Source organism: Glycine max, chromosome 18 (assembly GCF_000004515.6).
Source record: "Glycine max cultivar Williams 82 chromosome 18, Glycine_max_v4.0, whole genome shotgun sequence".
Lineage (NCBI taxonomy): Eukaryota > Viridiplantae > Streptophyta > Magnoliopsida > Fabales > Fabaceae > Glycine > Glycine max.
This window is the reverse complement of record NC_038254.2, coordinates 13,361,487-13,368,906: the sequence shown is the minus strand read 5'-3', so window position 1 is coordinate 13,368,906 and position 7,420 is coordinate 13,361,487. Positions and strand designations below refer to the sequence as shown.

At 26.8% G+C, this 7,420-nt stretch overlaps 1 long non-coding RNA gene across 2 annotated transcripts; it reads right to left on the bottom strand.

Moving 5' to 3' along the window:
• Positions 1-1,241: 1,241 nt before the first annotated feature.
• LOC106797121 (uncharacterized) lies at positions 1,242-2,116 on the bottom strand. 2 transcript variants are annotated; one of them, XR_001386147.2, is made up of 3 exons: positions 1,740-2,116; positions 1,414-1,627; positions 1,242-1,303 (listed from the first exon to the last, which is right to left on the bottom strand). It is a non-coding gene; the product is annotated as an uncharacterized lncRNA (long non-coding RNA). The 2 variants fall into 2 exon arrangements; XR_001386148.2 differs by having other exon boundaries at positions 1,461-1,627.
• Positions 2,117-7,420: the final 5,304 nt, after the last annotated feature.

Genomic DNA, 7,420 nt, shown 5'->3' with positions numbered 1-7,420 from the left:
TTTTCTATGTTCATTGCTTCTATCCATGCTTATTTTATATGCTTGTGGCTTGATCACCCATTTGTATGTATAGTTAGGATTTTTAGCATTGGAAAGTACTTTAAAACCTCAAAACTTGGTAGAGCAAGCTAGAAAACTGTATGTCTAAGAATGGAGTGCAGTGATCTAGTCCATATTATGTTGTAGACTAAATGTAACTCTTTTAGGCTGAGTTTGTTGAGGGATCAAGGACAAGGTTTAAAGAGAGTTAGACTCATTCACTGGAGAGATATTGGTTTGAGTAATTTCTCAGCATAAGAACACTAGAATAGCATTAGATAGAGAAAATTCCATAACAACATCAAGGAAAATTTAGTAGAACGACCTGACGCTTTTTACTTGACTGTTTTTACTTCTCAAACTTTAGATATTTAGTTTGTACTGAAATAGATTTTAGAACAAAATCCCAACTTGATATTTACTTGCTTTCAGTTTATACAAATGTTTGCTCACTGAATATACAGTTTTGAGTGAAACAAATTCACTGTGGATATGATACTCAGTCTTACCATTTTAATATACTACTTGTGCGAATCGGTGCACTTGCCGAACTAGCAGCATAACAACTACCATAATCTTATTTTGTTATTCGGTTATTTGCATTTGTTGGCCTTTGCTCCTTAGGACCTGTAGAGGAATTATAATAAAAATTCAGCATTCATGTGCCTATATATATGAATGTAAGATGTAATGGAATGCAAGCAATATAATCAGAATTTTCCTCTCCTTAATCTCCCTTTTCTGGAGGTCTCCTAGTCTTCGAATTCTAGAAACCATAGAGCAGAATTTTTGCTCATAACAGAGTACTTCCATAATGATGTTGTATAAACTCAATTATACTAATAATTAATACTTCAAATATCATGAGAGCTCTGGCTTATCATATCAGAGCATGATTTTCACATTTCACTTATCCTCCACCACAAATCAAGAACATGTCAACTAGAGTAATATATTAAAATATAAAATGAAGTTCATAAATGCAACAAATCCAAAAAAATGGGTCGCTGAATGTTCTTTATATCTGTAAATGAATCCTAATTGGAGAAATTATTAATTTTCAATTGTGTTCTTTATAACCATGCAAATATTAACTTTCAATTGTGTTCTTTATAATTGTAACTACCATGAGTATATGAATCCGAATTGGAGAAATTATTACTAGGCTAACAAGAAGGAAAATGAAAATGTCTAACAACTTGCCCAAATATGTGGTAAGCCATGACACCCTCTCCAGCTTCTCTGCAAAAGTTGTCCTTGACATCTGTAGAGCAGTGTATATTAATTGAAAGATTCCGAAGTAGATTTGTAAATATAATTCAAAACAGTTAGAAATTTCAACAAGCAAACTGAAAAATATCCTATTTTATATACCAAATCCACTTCAGTATGAGGTTGGGCAGGAATGTGAATTAGCATACCATTCAACTTCCCAGATGTCATAGAACCCTTAGCTTCCAATTAGCATATGATCATTACTATCAATACCATCATACCTATGTGGAAACTGGACATAGCAAACATGTTTTCAAGGCTGGGATCCATCATAAAGCATATAACTTCCCTCAACACCTGCAGATACTCGAACCTGCAAGTTATATAAATCACCACCAGTGAGATGATTATGTTCGCAAACATGTGTGGAGATAAGGAAATAATTGCATTTTGAATGATCTAGAACATACACAGCAGAAAAGTACCTTATTCAAACTTGACTACTCACAGCCTTTGTCCGAGCAAAACAAAGGAATGAGATACTTGCTCTCAATATATATTATTTAAAAGGAGTGAAAAAAAATGGGACAAAGGCAGTATACTTAATTTAAAAGCTCATTTCGTTTTTACCCTTCAATTATCACTTTGACCCTTCTAGGTATACTACCAGCATTGCATGGCAATTAGTTCTTAGCATTAGACATTGGTCCATTCCCCCCTCGAATATGTGCTATCTGTAACCTTGTACTGTAAATGGTGAAAGGTTACAGTGAACTAGTATTCTTAATAGATGGTGTTTCGAGTCGTTGTTCGAAGGGACCCTTGGGAAGAAAATAGTGATGGTGTGATAAGGTGGTACGAAAGAAGCTCTTGGAAAAATGACGCAGTGATGTACGTGTATTACTGATTGATAATATCAGCAACTCTGTTCTCTATCTATTAGCATTACAAAGTAGAAGTTCCAAAATCAATGTACATGGTAATAGGCGGCCATTTGTGTCATTTTATTGATGGGCAGGCCTATGGTTTTTTGGTCAGAAATTTTATAGCGTAGGATGGAAGGAACATGACATCAGAGCTTCTAGAGCTTCTTTATTAGAATCAATTTTGGGTGGTTATTTAATTACTTTTTGTGCATTTTATAGTATCATATAGGATTCTAAGAATTTTTTTTAATAAGGTTAGATTCCACTTTGTGTTCTTAAGTTATTTTAATTTTGTGAATTTCATAATGAATTAATCTTATCAAACCTCACTTAAATATTTTATCAATCAGTTTGAGAGAAAGACATTAAAAAATATTTTTTTTTAAATGAGAATAGTTCTTAAAGATAAATTCAACCTAAGCTAATGATCTCCCGAGCATGTATAATAGGTTTGGTAAAACTTAAGAATCTAGATTGAGGATCCTGACAAAGATATAGAGTAATAGGTGTAGTGTAATGTTGTTCTCACCACCATCACAAAGATAATAGAGTAATAAGTGTAGTATAATGTTGTTCTTACCACCATCATCATTGTGACTGCCCCATAAAATAAACACAATAAATAATGTTAGAAACCACAAGGTTCATTAGATAAAAATAGAAATGGATGAAAAAAATAATAAATATAATAATACTATGATCTGTAATTCCAATTTTGAGAGGAAAGATGGATAAAAAAAATGGGAGTTGTGCAATATGAAGTGTGGGAGTTGTTATTGATGAAAAACTATATATAATTTTTTTTATGAAAAAAAGAGAAAATAATTAAATTAAAAATGAGAGAAAAGTTAAAAGAAACGGTCATGTTTCATTTTTACCCTTAACTAAAAACATGAATTTATTTACAAAGATAATTGTACATGGCATAAACGTCTTGTACAAAGAGAAACCAAAAAGAAGTTACAAAAAGTAGTTGACTATTTTCATTTTCATATAAGATAATTATTCTCATAGATAGAGACTATATATAAAGAGAGAGAAGAAAGTGATATAGTAATAACTTTAAAAGAATTAATCCTCATTTTTACTATTTATTCTTTTGACATCTAAGTATTAAGATTAGCTACTCTATTTTTGTGAATATCAAGATTAAATGCTCATTATAACCATTAGCTTTATAAAAAAAATGAATGATGAGACTAGAGAGTAATTATAAATATATATGAGAATTGTTATCTTATATAAGAATAATAATGACTAATATCAACTATTAGATTAAAATGAAAGAGTCTTATTAAAATACTTTAAATTCAAATTAAAATATCATGTAACAATAAAATCTCTAATAGATTTACCCAAAAAAAAATTAAATCTCTAAAAAATCTAAATTATTACATCTTAAAATCATTAGCATAATCGTCATTATTACGGTCATCATGATTATCATCAGAACTACTACTAATATATATATATATATATATATATATATATATATATATATATATATATATATATATATATATATATATTCTTTTGTTGTTTAATTTCATTGTGATTTTAGCGTCGTGCAGGTACAAAATATTCATATTTATATATTATATGTAAAGGTTGAATAATCATTAGTTGATTTAATTATCAAAGAACGAGCCAGTTATTCACAAGAATTAGTTTCTTTCATGCATTTTTGTATACTGTTTCTGTTAACTTTTTTCACACATCTTAGCAATGTCTGCTTCCAATAATGATAAGAAAACAATGAATACTCTCAACAATGATCAAAATCAAGAAACAATGACTACTTCAAGCAAAGGAATAGCTACTTCCAAAAATCTTATGGAAGAGTAAGTAAAAATTCTCCATTGTTCACAAGAAAATATTTTATAACATTAACATTTCTTTAATCATTTTAACATATACATTTTGCTCAATAACCTTTCTCCAATATTGGATGAAAAAATCATCAAGGTTCGAGCTTGAAGAATTTGTGAGACTCGATCTTAGCATCTATGAGAAGAAAGATTTTATTAGCACCGATATGCTGTTAATTGATGAGGAGGTTTCAAATCTTATTCTAATCTTTAGTTGCACTATAATAATATATATATATATTTTTATGTTAATTTTTTATAATGTTCAGCCGGTAGATCAAGATTTTAGCTAGTTGAACAACAACTATTGATTTGATCCAATATAATTTAACAATAATGCATAATTGAATTTTAATTGATAATTAAGCATATAAACTAAGAAATGTTAATGCATGTTTTAATTTGTGTTATGCATAGTGAATTTCAATACATATATTTTACTTTGTCTTAGTTTCCTTTTTTATACTTTTTATTTTCAATTATTAATTTTAATTATGAAACTTTTAACATTGAAAATTTATCAATATAGCTACTTTAAATTTCAAAAATATTTATTTATTATTATATTGTTATTATTCAAAGAGAGGTAAAGTGATTATCTCGGTAATTAATTAAAAAAAAGGTAACAATTACTAAAATCAAGTGCTGAGATAACTTCAATAAGTAGTAAGTACTGAAATTAAAAACAAGGAACAAATAATAATAATAATCTGTAACTATAGTCAATCACAAGATTTTATGATTTTTTAATCTTAATTCAAAAATTAAATAATATAAATATAAATAGTTATAAAATATTCAAAAATAGTATAATTATTGTTAATGATGTTGTCTTTTTGGATTCACTGATATTTCTTATAAAAAGATAATTCTAATAATAATTAAATAAAAAGATATAAATTCTAAAATATACAATATATTTTTATAGAAAATAACAATAATAATAATTACTACCTCTACCCCACAATAAGTGTCATTTGATTTTTAAATGTAACATTAATTATTCTTTTTCACTAATATCCTAATAAATGTTACTTTAGTTTTTAAGTCTAATAGTATTAACATTATTATATTTCATCTAATTAATAAGGTTAGTTTTGTAAAATTATTGTTTTTTAATCTATTTATTAACCTTTTCAAATTGGTATAAAATAAATTAAGATGACACTCATACGAAGGATGTATTATTATTCCTAGCGGAAATAGAGGTACTACCATATTTGTGTATCCATATTTTTATTGTGCTAAAGTTTATACAATTTACCTTATTATTGGGTTATAGTATAAAGAAATGTGATTATTGTATACATAGATATAAAAAAGAGTCATAAATATAACAGAAACACACATGCGTTGTGGTATGTCCATATTTCTATTTCGCAATTTTCACTAAAATTGAAATATTTTTCTTATTATTGAGTTATGGTATGCTATAAAAATCTGATTATTATATACATAGATATAAAAAAGTAATAAATATTAAGTAAATTAGTCTTCTTGATCCTTAATTTATTTACTATGTTCAATTTGCTCCCTTATCTTTAATAGGTTTAGTTAGTCCTCTTTATTCTAAGATAAATTAAATTTAGTTTCTTTATTTTTACAAGTTTCAACTTGGTTTCCTCTGTAACATGAATTTAATTTGGTCTTAATTCGCTATGTTAGCTCCAAACATTTTAAAAAATACAGTTAAATTTGATTTAAAATATAAATAAATTGAATGATTGTTTTTAAAAATAAAAAGATTAACTTAAATATATTTTAAAAACAAGGACCTAATTAAAACTCATAACAATAAAAGAACAAAATTAAACCTAATAAATGAATTGATTGATTTCTTTCTTGAAAATTTATTCACAACAATGTTGTTTTTCGATGGGATACATAGAGTAGTTTTGTTTTTTTTTTTTTCAAGATATGAAGAATGTAACCAACTGTTGTTTACAATCTGTCATGTCTTTTATATTAAATTCTAAATTAGCTCATTGCTCTATTCTTGTTTTTTGATTTTTTGTAATAAATTTGACATTGGTTGTTTGATTTTATTTTTAAGATTCTAAAATTCTATTATTTACACATTGTCAATTTTTTTTAAAAATAAATTATTGTTATTGTTTTATCTTATTTTTAAAATTCCAAAATAATATTAGTTAAAAAATGACAACCTTTTAACTTTAAAATTTCAACTCAATAGTCGTTTTGTATGTTGTTAACCTTCTAAAATTCTTGGTCTCCACTACACTATTTGCGCTGCACTCTTTGCGGCTTTTTCTTTGAACGGTCTAGTTTTCTTTGTTTTTTAAGTTTAATTTAAATCAAATAATTACATAATCTGCTTTGCTGAAAAAAAAAAGAAAAAAAAACTGCTTGTTTTTTTTTAACAGAAAGTAACGTTTTTTAAACAATAACTGAATTAAAAAAAGAGATAACATTTTTTATTCAAAAAAATTACTGAATTACAAAATGATAACTGTAATACCTTCAATTTAACTCGAAGTAAAAATAATATCAAGATCCAAATTCCTCCCGCAATCAAATTTTTTACAAATCGAATAGGATTTAATGATGATAACTTGAAAGATTGTTAATTGTTGATAAGATAAATAATAAAATCTAAATTAACAATTTGAAAATTTTGTTACAAATTAAAATTGCAATCTTTACTTTCTAAATAAAAATTAGAAAATCCATTATTAAAAAGTTGGTTTAAAATTATATTATGTTTCAAACGTTTTTTTTTTAGTTTTGTAAAATTTATTGTGGTTTCTATTCTTTATGACATCCAACATCCATCGCTATTTAATTATAGTTTTGGTAATACAAGTATACATGATTAAATAAACTAAAATTATACACAACTAATAAATGATGTTTTTCCCACCTAATAAGAATATAATAAGATCTTACTATACGGGATAAAGAATGTCAAATACAATTCTTAATCTCCTTATATGTCAAACCAAGTAGTCTTGAGAAAATCTCGTAAACCAATAAAAAAGAGAAATTGAGATGGGTAACGATTCATTCACAAAACACATATGTTGTATTTGTATCCTTGGCTGGAGGCCTCTTATGGCCTAAATTGTTACATATCATCTAGTGTTTTATTTTCATTTTGTACATGATAATTTCATTCAGTGCCCTGCTGAAAAGCTCACACCTTTCTATCATCGGATATATTCTTGACTATAAGATTGAGCTCATTGAGCTTCACAAAATACTGCACTTTTTAGGCTCTGAACTCAATCAGACCTGAAACAACGAATAGAAGGGGAAGCGGCGTTGCAAAGGGGAGGCAGGAAAGAGATTTTTTTGTAAAATAAATCTGTAATTAGTAAGAAATTTGGTTCCATCTAAATATTCACCATAAAG